This window comes from Haliaeetus albicilla, chromosome 10, assembly GCF_947461875.1.
Source record: "Haliaeetus albicilla chromosome 10, bHalAlb1.1, whole genome shotgun sequence".
In the NCBI taxonomy this organism is placed as follows: Eukaryota; Metazoa; Chordata; class Aves; order Accipitriformes; family Accipitridae; genus Haliaeetus; species Haliaeetus albicilla.
Window position 1 is genome coordinate 9612526 of NC_091492.1, and position 17020 is coordinate 9629545.

Consider the following 17020-nt stretch of genomic DNA (forward strand, 5'->3'; position numbering starts at 1 on the left):
CTAGTTCCTAGTGATTTTTTGGACAGGCAACACTTAAAATTTTAGCAAAGTTAAAATTTGATGTAGAGAAGTCTATAAACGGCATTCTCTGTCCATGTTCATTCTCTGATGCTCTAGTGCAAGGCTGAGGGGAAAAAAAAGTAACTATCCTATTCCAGGGCCTAAGAACAAGAGCTTGCAAAAGAAAGATGTCTTTTAAGTAATTTTCCTAAGGAATTTCCAAATCTTTTATTGAAGATCTTGTTCTTGGTTCTGTAACTTTATTTTGTTCTCCTCCTGCAAGAGGAGGGAGAACTGCTTTAGAAGTACAGTCAGAAACTTCTATTTTCTAGAGTGTAGTAGACTGAGAAATGTGCTAGAAGACTGTTTTGTGTGTTAAGGTATGAAGCTCAAACCAGACCTTCCGCTCTCAATCTCCCTACTATTCTTACTGCCCATCTCCCAGCAACATGAATTGTGCCGCTCTGCTATGAAAATGCTATTCATAAGCAAACATCTGCAATTCCACTTCCATATACTTCTACATATCTCTCCAAACAAAATCATCCAAAGGATTGAGTACAATCATTGATTTGTGTTCCAAATCTCAGTGGACAGACCTGACTGAGGCAGATATCAGATTAATTACTGAAGAACTTCTACACTGAAAGCAAATTTATTTATTGGTATACCTTAGCCAGCGTAGAAAGAGAGAACAAAGTATTTACCTGGGGCATCACACAGACTTTGGAAACATTGAAGCAAGCATAAGAGCAAGGGAGGGGGAAAAGAGATGGACATTCAGTAACGTCTGAGTGCGTGCTTCCCTGCTCCTGAATCTGTTAGTGCTTTTCTCATTCAACAGTTTTTTATTAAATAATTTAAAATGTTTAATTTCTCAAGAGGAGTGCAGTGTCTGTGAAATTCTTGTTGCATCACCATCACAAATCAACAGAAAGAATGTCTTTCCCAGGGAGTCACTAGTCATTGGAACGTAAAAAAGAAATGAGCATTCTCCTTATGAAGGGCCAATTTCTGAATTGCTAAAGAGGTTCCTTTGTCACAGATATCTTGGTAGGTAAATACTATGTTACACAGCCACACTGTCCTTTGTAGCAATGGTACAAAGAAGATCTCCTGCCATATACTGGTTCTCTCCTCACCAAATGAATATTTAAAAGAGTAGACAATAAAGGGGGACTTCTACAGAAGGTAAAGGCATTTGTATCATGATGTCAGACTGCTATATGTGCTCCCGGAGGACTGCACAGGAAGCACTTTTATTCTAAAAGTTAATGGTATTTATGGGGACCCGCAGCCTGATCTATTTTACCTTTCTTGGGGACGTGCTTATGCATGTATCACCCAAGAGTCTAATGCTTTTTGGACTAGCCCATATTAGAGACAGATACCATTTTGGTACCCTATGAACAGTAAGGCATCTGAAAGCCAGCAAGCAAAATAAATTAAAAAAAATATATATATAAATCAAAGTCTTTCCCTCTTTTATTCTGGATAGAGTATCCTTCATTTCATGCACTCATAATTTCTGCATATCCATTTCGTGCCTGGGAGCTACAGTGCAAGTAAAAGATTTTCAGGTCGGGGCTTTCAATATCTGCTTATCCGGAGGAGCATTTTAAAAACGGACAAATGCTCGCCCTCCCCCCTCCCCCCCCACCGAGCAAGAGCTGAAGGAAGAAAAAAAAAAAAACAAAAAACAACCAAAAAAACACCAAACCAAACCGTTTGCCACGGCGTCTCCTTTCTCCCTTCGGAGAGCCTATCTCGCCCCTTCGGGGAGCCCTCCGGCCGCCCCCGCGCGGAGCTGCGGCAGAGCCGCGCACCTCGCCCGGCGCTGCCCGGCCCCGGCCGGCAGCCCCCCCGCTCCCGGCGCCCTCCCCGGCCGGCAGCCCCCCCGCTCCCGGCGCCCTCCCCGCCGCACACCTGCCCGTCCCCGTCCCCAGCCCCGCTGCTGGTGCTGTCAAGTTTCTGGTGCACCCGCACGCATCCTCCGGCTCGCTCCTCCTGCCCCGAGCTCCGGGAGGCGACCGCTCCCCCCCCCACCACCACCCCCCGCCAGCCCCTTCCCTTTCCCCCTGGCCGAGCCGCCCTCCTCGCCCCGCCGCCCGGCTCGCCCGCCGCCCAAGTCCGGCGCCGGCGTGCCCCGGCTGCTCGCCGCGGCTCTCCGGGGCTCCCCGGGGCAGGCGGCTGCGGCCGCCGCTTACCTGCGGGTCCGGCGGGGCTGGCTGCTTCCCTCGGCCGCCTCCGGAGGAGGGAGAGGAGGCAAGTCCCATTCACAACTAGACCCCGAGCAGGCACGGCAGCATCTTCAGCCTATTACACTCCACCGGCAGCGGCTGCTGAATGAGGCTCCGAGCTAGTGGCAGGAATTAGAAAGAGGGAGGGAGGGGAAAGGGGAGAGGAAAGGGGAGAGGGAGGGAGAGGGAGCAAGGGGGAGTGAAGCAAGATTAGAGGAAGGGAAAAGCGGGAGGCTGTTGCTTCTTCTCTCTCTTTTCTTCTCCCTTCCCCCCACCCCGAGAGGAAAGCAGACCCCAGCTCCTGCCCTCCCGCAGGGCCCCGCGTCCCGAGTGCCCCCCTCATGCCTGCGGGGGAGAAGTCGGGGTTGGAAGAGCAAAGCGAGGGGGCCGAGGAGCCCAGGGCACTCTCTCCCTCTGCCCAGCCAGGCCTGGCGACGGGTAGGGGGACGCGGTCCCCACCCCACGGGTCGGTTCTGCACCCCCTCAGCCACGCGGACACCCACACGCACGTCGGCGAGGGGGACGGGGACACCCATCCTGCCGGGCTGGCGGGCTGCGGGGAGCGATGCCCTGTCCCTTCCCCGTCGCCACTGCTCTGCAGGCAGCCCAGGACCACCCCACGGCGGCGGCGGCGGCGCCGCGGGTGGGCTGAAACCCACGCCAGAGCCCCGGGCACGGCCAGCCGTGACCCACTGCCGCCGGAGGTCTCCTGCGTGGGGGGCTACCCCTACCTATTAGCACAGACAGAGAAATCGTCTGAGCTGGACAAACAGCAGGAGCATTTTATACTGAATCCAGTCATGTTTCCTGTCATGAGCAGACATTTGTCCAGGAGGGGAAGAAAAAAAAAAAAAAAAAGAAGAAGAAAAAGTTCCCCAAGCATTTCTGGATGTGGAAAATCGTGGTCTGGTGTAGCTCACAGCCAGAGGCCGAGGCCAGGCCTCTCTGCCCGGGCAGGCTCCCCTCGCGCTGGAGGTGGAGGGGGTGACCCTTTCCTCCTCAAACACACCTGACTCAAGGGCTGCCACTCGCTCGCTCGCACTCTCTGTTTTCATTACCTAAAGTGAAAACCCCGGGCGCGATTCCCAGGTGGGGCTGAGCTCTATGAGCCCAGGGAGAAGCGCCCCGAGTCGACATACCCGTCCCAACCCAGAGGCAGCACGCAGTCCCCTCCTGTCATGCCCACACGGGCACGCAGGAGCCTGCGGGTCCCCTCTCACCCATCCGCTCTCCTCAGAGCGGCCAAGACCTGTGCTCTCCGAGGTGGCTGTCAGCGCAGCCAGTGCCATCTGTGTAGCTGCGGAGCAGCGCAGAGCAGAAGAAGGAAGGATGCAATGCGCAGCCCCTCAAGAATAAGGATTGCATTCAGTGTTGGAAATAACTAGGTACCTCCTTGTGAAGATAATCTGCCCATCCTCAGGCAACCCATCCGACCGTTCACCCCCCACGCCACAAGGCAGCACTCACGCTGCTCTGCGACCACACCACTCGGCCCCAAAGAACAAGGCTTTTATAGTCTGTGGTTAATTAGCTCTGCCAATAACTCCAGGCAAAGAAAAAAAAATGGCACAAAAGCTGCCACTGTACAAACAAAGAATTTGGAAGGAGGAAAGCTGATAAACAATGCATCCTAAGGAGGCCGAGGGACACCGAACTTAGCACAGCGGAGTAGCAAGTCCTGCCTGGTGTCAGCCCCAGGGAAAGAGCAGGAGCCTTCTGGCTGCAAAGCTCAGGGCCTTGGAGAATTCAGGCTAAAATTTCCTTCCGAGAGATGTTGAGCATTCACAGTTCGATTCACAAGCGCACCAGGGAAAGGCCTGCACGTACCATGAGGTGGAAGGGCACAGGCCGGAGGGCTCCGAGGCGAATGCAGGGCGAGGCGGCCGGGAGCACTGAGGCAGCACCCAGGACCACACTCCGGGACCCAGCCGGAATGAGCAGGGCAGCCCTGGTGTGGAAAACTCAGAGCTTGGGACAGACAGGGGAAACCAGTGAACAAACCCAGAAAGACCCGGGGATGAGCCGAAAGCATGAGGTTGCAAGACAGCTAATTAATTAGTACTGAAGTACTAAGGGCTTTATTTTCGTAGGAATAGGGCTGCGGTGCTAAGAAAAGTAGTTTTAGAAGTGGGTTTTGATAGAAAATTCAAGGAGTAATAAATTGCCATTGAGAAATACAACATGGAAAGGATCACTCAAGAATGTTTTGGGAGAGATGTAGCTGAGGAGGGAGGGCGAGGCACATTAATTTGAAACAGTTTTGTCAAGAAATTGGTTTTGGACAGAAAACACGAGAGGAAGGGAAATACGTCTCAAAATAGTTCCATACAGTCCCAGTCCAAACCTATTGCCTTTAATGGACGCCATCAGTCTCCTGTGATCATAGTAAGAGAATTGCCATTTGTTTTCTTTATGGATACACTGTAGTGAGTACTACTTAGTGCAGCTCTGCCAAAATTGCCACTAAGCTGAAGCCCAGAGCTGGGCAGTTGGCTGAGGATTTTTTTCTCTTTTTCCCTTCTTTTGCTGGCTTTAGCAGCAGGGTGGAGGGGATGACTTCTGTAATTCCCTTTTTTAAACTGCTGAGATCAGATTTTTTTGAATATAAAGGAAATGTGAAAGCAATTTCAATCTAATTAAGCATATACAATAGGTACCCATAATGTTCTCTAGTCAAAGAGCATATTGATCTATAATGAAAGGTTTCATTAATTCCATTCAAGGAGGCATGTTAACAAATGAGTGTAGTAACATCTGATCTGGTGAGTGGCTTGTTTCCTCCCTTCCTTCTGCACTGAAATCTCGGTGTAAACTAATCAGATTCTGCTATTATTTTTCTCTCATTTGTTCATCTTCCTGTAAGATCTATAGATAGACGGTCATTATCTGCAAACAAAATTAAAGCAAAACTCCTGCTGAAATCTACGTGTTTGCACCTCTGGCTAAGTCCCAAGTCTGACTACATTAATAACCACTGTGGAATTAATTTCACCTACCTTAAGCCATTTTAAAATTGAGTATCTAACAGGGTATCTGTAGTAAAAGTTCATTTAATGTCAATAAAAAGAAGTCCCTCCTACTGGGACAAGCCACTAGCTGAAGATGCCTCTCTATATACTGAAGCGTTCTTAAAAACTTGCTCAGACTAGAAACCTACCTACAACTACCTACAAGTCAGATGAGATGAGTCCTACTTTCTATGTTAGATACAGAAAATAAGAAATGGTCAAACCAAAACCAGTATGTGATGCTGATAAATTACAACATTTGGTATATTCCCTTTAGCCATTACAGTTTACGTTCAGGCAATTCCAAACTACCTTGCCATCATTTCAGGAGAAATATTGCACAGAGTCCTTGCAGCACAAGAAATGACAGTGGATCACATAAAACAGAAGCGTGCAGGGAGGAAGGCTACCCTGGAACACTTGCAGAAGTACTCCACTGAATTTCAACCAGTGCTCATGCGTGCATTCACAGCACATTAGATGGGAGATTTTCATAGCTTGCCCAAGTCAGACCTTACTATTCCTACCATACACAACATCAAGGAACAGAGGATATGCTACTGCAAATTTCTCCCTTTGTAGACTATTTCTACTGCTTGGTGACTCTTCATTTATGAAGCCTTAGGCTAGATGGTAACTTTATGAATGGCATGTTGAAGCCAATGTAAATTCAGTGTGGATGGTATCAGATTAGCTAGTGGGAAATCTTTCTAAATACAGTTGCCACCTCTTTTCACAAAATGTTAGATGCAAACCAAAAAAGCAGACCTTAGCTATCCTGCTGCCATGGAAGTCATGGCAGAGCAGCAGGGGACTACAGTGAGGTCTGGAGTTAGCATTTACAGCTGCTTGAAACCTGGTGTCAGAATGAAATCAGCGTCAGACATAAATAAAGGAAGTTTATACATATTTTAAACAGTATTTGCCTTTGCATATCCATATATTTAGGTTAAGAACATCTGTGATAACAAATCTGCAAAACCTAAAAAAAGGTTTCTTTATCTACTGTGGGCTTACAGAATCTGAAGTTTGTTAAAATTCTGCTCATTGCTTGGTAAATTAACCCATTTATCATTTGAAAATAAGCTGGCTGATTTGTTTTCTAAGCATCTGAAGGGCTACATGCACTTCTCCTAATTGAATCATTGTTCTAGGAAACGCTGCAGCTGAGTTCATGAAATAAGCATAAGCAGGTATATTATAAGTTTAAGCTGGACATTTGTATTAGGGTGCATGAAAACGCTTGAACTGTGAACTTTGGAAACTGAACTCCAAAAAGCCTTTTGCAATTCAAAAGAATTTATAAATGACCCATTTATATAAGAACTTGAGCATATCTACGCAGTCAGTATGAAAGAAGAAACTTCTTTCCATCTTTTGACTCTGTTTTCTCCAGGCCCTACAGGCCCTTTTCCCACATGACTTCCAACAGACTCTCTTCCTTCTCAGCTACCTTTAATAGACCTGCAATTTCCTTCATTTTCTTCTCACCTGGAAAGTGTTAGAGATTTAAAAGGCACACGAACAGCATATTGCTATCCACAGGAGCTGGGAGTTTAGGAAGAAGCAAGAGAGACAGTGAAAGAAAAGAGGAGGTTTATAATAAAGGATATTCCACATGGAAGAAAACTTTGTTCAGACTAAAATGCCCTTCAATTTCAGTGTCATTTTACTAATGAAACAAAGCAAAATTTGATTCCTATGTGAAAATGTGAAGGGTGAGCAGGATTGAAGGAGAGAATAAAATTGTTCTTAATGACTCCAAAAAAGGAAAACTAATTAAAGCCACAATACCAGAACAGTGAGAAGACAAGCGTGTAAAAAGAGTATAACTCAACAAAAGTGTGCATCTTGTAGCAAGGAAACAAGGCTTTTACACAGTGAAGAACGCACAGCTCAAAGCAGCAGGTATCTAAAGCCACTTTTTCCAATAACAAATGTCTTCCTTGTAGAAATATAAGAATACAACAACATGTCTTTACTTGAGAAAAGTTAAAACAAAGGCAAAACCACTGAGGTTAAAAAAAAAAAACCTACACAAAGCAACTGATACAGAAACTATCTCCACAAAGTTAGCAAAGCAAAAATCTTTCTTTGGCTATACCAGTGGGTTATACTTGAAGCATTGAAACCTGGAGAGAAAAGGAAATTTTGAAGTGGTAAGAGAATTACAGTATAAAACAAACTGAACTACAGAAATACTACAATCTTATGAACACTGCTATGCAGGGTTTTGGCGGGGGGGGTGGTTTTTAAATTTCAGATGTGCACGTGATGCTTCTTGTAAGTGCACTAGCTACGCTGATAATCATCAGCTTGAATCACCTATTCCAAGTGGTGCCCAGGGTGGTACTTTCAAATACAGGACTGATGTGCCTGGTATATCAAGGAGGAACCTGTATTTTCAGCTTAATTATCTCCTTTCCCTGTTCACTTCAAAAAAAAGCTCTTCTCAATTCATCCGCTGATGGAATCTGGCCTTGATGGCACTTCACATTTTAACTCGTTTTCATGATGAAGATGAAAATCCTCATCTTCAGTCAAACTCAAGTGGCCAGACTTAGGCCACAGAATAAGCACCTGCCTACTCATAAAAGACAACAGAATTGAGTGCAATTTCATTTAGGCTGCAGTAGAATAGAAGTGTATTTTTCTCCAGTTTTCAGAGACCTTTTAAAGCTAGGTCTGTTCTTATTAAGACTTTGAAGAGGGGAGCTACCTTGTTTTATAAAATCCTAGGAAGTGGTTTGGGATGTACTGAATACGGACAATTAGACATTTCTGTCACTGAGCTTTGAGACCATCTTACCCTCATACAGTCCTCAAAATCTTTTGGGATTATTTTATTCCGTTTTAAGAACTGCTGTGGTAAGTAAGGATGCAGCAGCATTCTGGCCAACATGCCATTCACTCAGCTCCACTGTGATGTCCTGAAGACTAGGCAGGGCTGGACTAGTCAGCTTCTATGTTCTGAAGGGTTCTCTCAAGGCTGGGAAATCTCCAGAGGCACTGAGACAGCCTTTTGGTTGCCTTGGGTTACAGATTTGACCCAATCAAGGATCAAGCCCTGGCTGGCTGGTTTTTACAATACTGAAGTAGATTATCAGAGAATAGTATTCATAAGGACATTAATTGAAAAATGCTCTGTGCAAAGGGTCTGTAGACCAATGTAGATTCACAACTATACACTCTATTTATAGTTCCAAACTAGTATCCAAAAATTACAGCGCAAAAGAATTCAGGGGGAAAAAGGCTTAAATGGTGAGTCAGCCAGACCTCATAAACTTTTTAATGTATCAATGTCTTTTGCTAGTGGGTTTTTAGAAATACAGATCAGAAAATTAAATTTCTCATTTAGACAAGGCATTATTTAGTTACAAACTGGAGACTCATTTATTTCCGACACTGTGCATTAAAAGAAAGAAATGTATTTTTATATACACGTGTATGCACACACATCTGTGTGTATGGCACTGTCTGCATAAGCTGTCAAGCAGGATGAGGCCTCCAAATATATTCCTCTAATGTATTCAACTTATAGCTTATATAATTTATTTTATTAGAAAACAAGTTTGAAAAAAAGCACTGCGTCTTACTAGAGAGCATGCATGGCTTGTACACACATCATTTGATAGTAAGATCTAGCATAGCTAAATAGCTGGTAATAATTGCGTCTTTTAATTTCATTTCTGAGCGTCACTTATTTTGCGCAGGACGTGCTGTACGATTAATGATTATGCTTCTTCCAAAACCTAAGAAAAAATACATTAAGCCTTCACAATTTTGCATTTTTTTCCATTTTCCCGTGTTTTGTTTAAAGAATACACATTTGATTTGTTAGAATGTACTTCTGCTCTGCCACGAATACTCTTTACATGTATATTGGGTATATCTAACATCAGTTTGCAAATAGCCCAAACTGTGCCCAAGAAGATTTAAAGGAGAATGATGTTCCTGTAATCTCAGCTGCTAACCCTTCTGTACTGATGAACACCAGGCAGTCATGCTTATCTAGCACAAAGATCTTTCTTCATTTAATGCCCGCAGCTTGAGATAGTCAATCTTGCCCAGCATGCGCCTGAAGTATTTCAGATTGTTATTTGTGATTTTTGTGTATGTCCCCATGCTATTCCAGGTGCTATGAGTTGGTAGCTACTTATCTATCCATACAAGGCCATAATCAAAAGCATTTTTACATCAGTATATGAATAACCGTGTCACACAGATCCAGGAGGATCAATCACTATCATGATTGCAGAAGTATGGTAAACAATTAAAAACTGAGCCGTTGTATATAGACTGGCAAAATAATGACAAAATTATAAACCTTTAGCCATAAATTCTACTTTAAGCCATACATAATACTGAATCAAGTGATATGCTATCACTACGTTAACATCTATTTGCTACTGAAAAAAACACTATGTGACTTTTCTCTAATGAGCTGGAGTAAAAAAATTATAAAAAGAAATATAGGTTTGCTTGACTATTTAAAGTTCACAAGATTATAATTCTTTAATATTGCTTTTATCAGAAGATAAAAATATAACAGACGTCAGATGAGTCATAACTAAAAACATTAGATGATTCACACAATAATCAATCACAAAGCATGAAAACAATCTCAGTTATTAAACTTGTTGAAAAATGAAATGGCACTGCTTTGCTATAAATCTGCCACGTGGTTTAAAATTTCACTGATCACTAAGATTTTTTTTTTTTTTTTTTTTTTTTTAAATCCTATGTATAATAAGGTATCACTTTGTTTGAGTCCAGATAATTATTTAAAGACTCTGGTGATATTGTTTTCTGTATTTCCCAATAACATAAACCCAATACTGCATAGCAATTTTAGTTCCATATACAAGTAGGTCAGGGGTTATAAATCATACTCAGACAAGTGATGAGAGGCATGCTTGAAAATTATAGGCTTTACTTCAGGGAGCTCAGATATATATTTAATTTGTGTCTAGGTAGATAATCTAACAAGCTGCTATGAAAAAAAAAACGGTGTCCTTTAGGCAACTACTAGAAATCAGTACAAACATTAAGGTTCTACATCTCAAGGAACATGAGATGGGAGATTGCAACAAGGCATGTCCAACAACTACAGAAGTTGGGGAAGGCTTCACATTGACTTCTGTGAGCTTTAGATCAGGCCCTGTAGCTTTGCAGCATCCACACATGGGAAAGGGCTGAATAAGTTCCTTTTAATTCTTTGATCAACCAGTAAGTGCTCATGAGAAGACTTGTCTTCAACTGCACAGCTCAACTCATCACACAGATCCACTGTGTATCTACGGTCAAACAGCCACTACAAATATACTACCACTGTTAAAAGAATAACGTCACAGCAACAATCATGTAAACTAATGTAAACAATTCTCATGTGACTTACATTTTGGATACCAGTTTAATCTTTGATATTTCCGTATTTAAAAAATAAGATTTCTGTCCCCGCTCTATTTTATGACACCAGTGAGTAATACAGCTTTTTATAATGCATTTCTGTTGCTCGGTCCTTTGATGCTTTTGGTTATTTGTTCTGTATATTTGGTGATTTTTTTAGTTTTTCAGAAAAAAAACCCCACAAATCTTCTGTTGATTCAATAGCTGAGATGTGTTAGTGTTTACCTTCCATTTTTCAAAATCAGAAGGTAGATTAACACAGATGCTTAATGCATCAAACAATGTCAGTTTTTTTCCAAGTGAAACATTGTGGGTACTAACAAATTGTGGAAAACATGCTCAAACTATGCTGCCACACTGTCAAATACAACTAGAACAAAAACATATTCCATCTGAAAATCCAATACACCATCCCCATTAACTTAATCAACAGAGGAAGAAAAACTGTATATTTAAAAAAGAAACTAATGTAAATTTCCACATGGACTAGGCCTCTTCAGCCTACTTGCAGGTTATACAACACAAAGAAATGCTTCACATCAGCATTTCATACAATTTAACACATCTGAATGGCTCTTTTCTAGGAGTATTGGAGAAAATTACATATATTCTGGATCTGCAGAGCCCTTAATCCATGGAAAACGCTTTCATTTCCATAAGACCTACTCAGAGAAAGCCTCATCTTTCTCCATTTTCTACTGCTGCAGTCTAGGAATGTGCAAGTAGCCCTCACTAAACTGTTTAGCATCTAGATGAACTCATTTCCATGGAAAGCAGTACCTGCAACCCTCTCCTGCGTAGTAACCTCTAAGAGGTCCTCTACAGTTGCTTTCTACTTTTAGGGATGTATTTATTACTTTGACTTTCCCTAGCTTTTCTAAGCCTCTTCTTGGAAAGGGGTTGCCTTCTGCAGTGTTTCAGAAAGAAGTGGATATTCTCTGCCATTGCTGCCTATTCTCTATTCCACATCAGGCACTGAGACCTTTCCTGAATAGACCAAGATACTGGTTCAAAATTTCAAGAGCATACCTACAAGATGTTAAAGTAAATCAGTTAATAGATTCCTCAGATTTTAAAACTCAGTTATTTCAATGGAGTCTCATCTAGCCTTACGCAAATAAAGTCATGGACCTGCCTCTTACAACTTGATTTTTATGGCACCATACATAAAAAGTCTATATTATAGGTAGGCCTAGGTGTTTTCTTTTTCAGTTTGATAATGCAGTTTGGCATTGTTCTGAAGTTTTAATCGGATTGCACTTCTTTTGGTAGATCATAGTATTTGAAAATATTGATGCAAGAATACCAGAAACAGAGAATTTAAGAACAGTATTGATAAATAACACCTGTATGTCCCCGAGAGTTACACATGCTCACACATTTAAAAAAGACTGGATCCATGGACCTTTTAGCCTTTTAATTGTAATACTAAAATTAATAGTAATGATGGCTACAAGTGTCCAACAAAACCAAGATTAAAAAATATGCCCAAATGTTTGAAATTCCTTATCATGCAGAGAAAAAAGATTTTTTTTTTCTGTTATTGCAGCAATTCAGGCAATCAAATTAATACTGTTCCTATACCACTTCAGTACCTGTTCTGTTGAAAAGTTAACAAAGACTCTATGGAAGAACTGCGAAATAAGAGGCAAACAGATGAGGTAAAGAAGCTAGAGAACATAATTGATTAATTATTAATATAATTAGTCTTCAGATCAAGCTCAAATAAAGTAAACAAACCTTTTGGCTAGTAAAGATGAAGAAGGAAGAGTACATGATTGAGAAACTTTTATACTTCTGATTTCAATGAGCTAAAACATAAGGATGCTATGCTAGATTCTGCTCTCATGCCATAAATCCAAACTAACACCATTGGCTTACTCAGATTTTACATTGACTTCAGGAGAGTTACTTTGAGTTTACATCACTGTAAGATCAGGATCAAACTGCTGAGAGGATATTAAAAGGAGATTAAACATGATCTTAAACAGTGATATCCCAGGAGATCCAAGGATTTTCAATTTGCAAGATTTTACAACTGTCTGAGAGTTGGATAAATTTCAAATGCAGTTGCTGATAAGAGCATTTGCAGCTGCCAAAAGAACCTGTTTTAAGGACCTGGAAGTTGGCAGAGAAACTGAACGCCATGGAAGAGTGTAACAGAAGCAAGGCTGCAAGCAAGCAGAAGGGAACTCTGAGGGCATTTATGAGAGCGTATGTACATTACTGGATTCATTTGACTTCAGTTATTGGATAGGTTTATGCTATTCTTCTAGCTACTCATTCAGTAAAACTTTGAGTATAGCTTTAAAACACAGATATATGTATTTTGATATCAAGGTCCATGTTCGGCTACCTAATTCCTCTTCATGATAGACTCATACTGAAATCAACTCAGAAGACATTTCAATATCTTGGTCTGAGTTATTTTACTTTTTCCTGGGCACAAGACTAATATTCAGCACTTTCATGTCTGAATATTGATTCCAATGGTGATACCTCTTCTTGCTTTCTTTCATTCATTAAACAGTATTCCTATAGAATTTAATGGAAAAAATTAATTTTTGTCTGGAGGCCTGTGCTCTTAGATCTTTGTAGCTGTTATTTGCAGGATACTCTAAGAGCATCAGTGAGAGGAGTGCAACAATCTAATCTGTAATTCTTGAGGCAGAGGATGATTTTCATTTCATTCAACTTAATTTCTCATCTGGCATAAGAGGACACAATATCCATCTTCTGATACTCTGAAAGTCATAGGCTCGGTTGATAAATTTTCCTGAATAAATGAGAATCCCAAAGAACTGATTAACAAACAGTGAATTCTGTTTTGATGCTGATCTATAGGTAAGAGATTTTGAGAAGACATTAATGCTACATTCCCAAACCACGTGTGCAATTTCGAGTAATGTGTGTCCTTTCAATTTGCAGGCATGTACAAAATAAGTAGTCATGAAGTTGAGTAGATATACGTATGCTTTCTGAATACCACTATAATGGTTCTGTACACCAAAGTATTGAATAAAACTCACGCAAAGTAGATGTACACATTTTTTTGAACCTTTAACCCTGAAAATCAAGCACTGTAAATCATCCTCTTCAGGGATGTGCTGCAGTAACTGAAGTATGCAGATTTTAAAGATACCGAGAGAATAATTTTAAATAAGGTAAACTACATATAGACATTATACATTAAACTTGAAACATTATATAATGGGCTAATTTGAAGAAGTCCCCAAATTCTACTGCCCTTAAATTTGGCTGAGGAAAAACCTTAAAGAAAGCATCTTCTCCAATTCAGAAGTTGTTTTTTTTTTTATTATTTGGATGAGATGATGCAACAATGCTCTAGTTCACATTTCATACAATTATGTAGCAGTTTTTCTGAAATAAAATGGAACCATTTAACATCTGAAACAAAATGGAACTGTTTAACATCTTTGTTGGTGACATGGACAGTGGAATTGAGTGCAGCCTTAGCAAGTTTGCTGACAACACCAAGCAGTGTGGGCAGTCGACACGCTGAAGGGAAGGGATGCCATCCAGAGGGACCCTGACAGGCTTGAGAGGTGGGCCCGTGCAAACCTCATGAAGTTCAGCAAGGCCAAGTGCAAGGTCCTGCACATAGGTCAGGGCAATCCCAAGCACAAATACAGGCTGGGTGATGAACGGATTGAGAGCAGCCCTGCAGAGAAGGACTTGGAGGTGTTGGTTGATGAGAAGCTCGACATCACCCAGCAATGTGCGTTTGCAGCCCAGAAAGCCAACCATATCCTGGGCTGCATCAAAAGAAGCATGACTAGCAGGTCAAGAGAGGCGATTCTCCCCCTCTACTCCACTCTCGTGAGACCCCACCTGGAGTAATGCGTTCAGCTCTGGGGCCCCCAATGTAAGAAGGACATGGACCTGTCACGAGTCCAGAGGAGGGCCCCGAAGATGATCGGGGGCTGGAGCACCTTTCCTATGAAGACAGGCTAAGAGAGTTGCGGTTGTTCAGCCTAGAGAAGAGAAGTCTCTGGGGAGACCTTATAGAAGCCTTCTAGTACCTAAAGGGGCCTACAGGAAAGCTGGAGAGGGACTTTTTACAAGGACATGTAGTGATAGGATAAGAGGTAATGGCTTTAACCTGAAAGAGGGTAGATTTAGATGAGATGTAAGGAAGAAGTTCTTCACTATGAGGATGGTGAGGCACTGGAACAAGTTGCCCAGAGAAGCTGTGGATGCCCCCTCCCTGGAAGTGTTGCAGGCCAGGTTGGATGGGGCTTGGAGCAACCTGGTCCAGTGGAAGGTGTCCCTGCCTGTGGTAGGGCAGCTGGATCTAGATGATCTTTGAAGTCCCTTCCAACCCAAACCATTCCATGATTCTATGCACATACAAGTAAAATAGTTTATTTTTTGTTGCCCAGAGCAATTGCGGCCTGAAATCAGACATAAAGGGTACAGAGCCTGATATTAAAGACCAAAGAAAGTATTCAAATTTCAATATAATTTCATTCTCTAGAAACAAAGTTGTCACTAGGAAATATAAACTGGTATTTTTCAGTCATTATAATAAAAAATGCAAAAAGTGTTTACCATCTGCTGAAGTATGTCCCACATGACGTTCCTGAGCAGTCCATTAAATAAAATTATTTCTGCAGAGCAGTATTCCTAGTCTGTGCAGCTTGAAGTTATATCCATGGCCTCCACGCATTTCACCTCTCTGTCCTAAATCAAATAGCCCTCGTGGCACTCAATTTTTCACCTTTCAAAGCATTTAGCACTTCAGCTTTTGTAAAACTCCAATTAAAATCCCAATTAACAAAAAGAATATTTCTTTTCATCACAAAATATTCAGTGCCTTGTTTAATTTGGGCCTTAATTTGCATGTCTTTTTATCAGCTACAGTTTAGAATGTTAATTTCAGTAATAGATTTACTTGAAGTTTTATTTGTTGTTAGTCAAAATATTAAACTGAAGTTTTAAAAACAAACTATTGGTAAATTGGCATTAAATCCAGTGTGCAGGTTTGAGAGGAATTGGGGAAGGGAAACACTTTAGAAAAGTCAGAACATTTTTTTCATATATTTTAAACAAAATGTGTGAAGATGTGATTTATAAACGTAAGCCAAAATGAAATGTACCTAAAATTAAATTTTCAAATCTAAATGTTTAAAACCTAGCTGCAACACCCTCTTTGAGCAGAATACAGCATTTAGTTCAACTGTAAAAATACTTTGTGAGTTTCATTTCAATGAGAAAAAATGTTTGTTTCATTCAGCTAACAATGGAAAAATTAGTTCTCTACTCAGTTTAAATAAGTTTTATGAGAACACCTATGAGTGTTTGTATCAAGAAATATGATAATGATGTACAAAGAAATATTGCACTGAACTTTCAAATTATGAAGTTCACTGGTTTGATAATAAAATACTTCTATGACTTTGTTCCCCAGGAGCTTATGGATGGGTTCTCATGATAATGTATCCAGTATAAATATCTTTTTACAATTTACATATTCCCAGAAAAAAAGAACAGCCTACTTTTATCAGTCTTCATACATATTAGATATGTAAAAGGCAATGAAATGTGAAAAGGCAGCAGTTAAAATGTGTAAAAACAAACATTTATAATGATATAATCAAGTCTGAGCACAAATGTCAATTTATTCATGGTGCAGATTACATGACATCTGATGATTGATGAAGATGGTTAAATGAAGTTCTATTAGAAGCAGTGCAATGTTCAAGATAACGAGGTTATCACACCATTATGCATTTTCTGGATGGAATTAACAGGTAACCTCACTGACCATCAAAATATTGTATTGTAATCAAAGTCCTTGAAAGCACATATTTGAAAGCCTGTGTATCTAAGTGGCAAAGAGAGAGGATTAGGCAATCCATTGTTATAAACTGTTATATAACTAGAAAATTATGGAAATGCATAAAAATAAGAGGAAAATATATGTATTAAGTGTTGTTCATAATTACTTAATATAGTTCTTCCACAGAAAACAAAAGCATTGTATTGTTTTGTAATCTTCATAAGGTGTAGTCAGGAAAAAAAAAAAAATTTGATCCATATGTCAAAAATAGTCCTTTTTCCCCGATTACAGAAATAGGTATGCAAAACACAGGAAAGCCATTAAATACACTGGTGACCTGTGTTTTCTATTACCAGCTCAAACTGGGGAAAAAAATAGAAGAGTTTCTGATGGTGGCTAAGATCTGGGAAGAAACTTCATCTCAGTGCATAGAAGAGTTACACATGGATTCTTTCCAAAGATGAAAACCTTGTGTTCAAAGTAAGAAGTGTTTCAGATATATTTTTTGGAAATATTTTGAAATACTAGCAGTGACAAGTGGAAAGAAAACAAGAACAGCA

At 41.0% G+C, this 17020-nt stretch overlaps 1 protein-coding gene across 8 annotated transcripts in view; it reads right to left on the reverse strand.

The window, feature by feature from the left end:
- Window positions 1–17020, reverse strand: part of CDH11 (cadherin 11) — a 191436-nt gene that overhangs the window by 80022 nt on the left and 94394 nt on the right. For 5 of the 8 annotated variants that reach the window (XM_069793423.1, XM_069793416.1, XM_069793418.1 and 2 more), the window contains one exon: window positions 2208–2359. The exons of the other annotated variants lie outside the window; for them this stretch is intronic. The gene's annotated coding sequence lies outside the window, so the exon portion shown is untranslated. The remainder of the gene's footprint in view (window positions 1–2207; window positions 2360–17020) is intronic. 8 annotated transcript variants of the gene reach the window in all.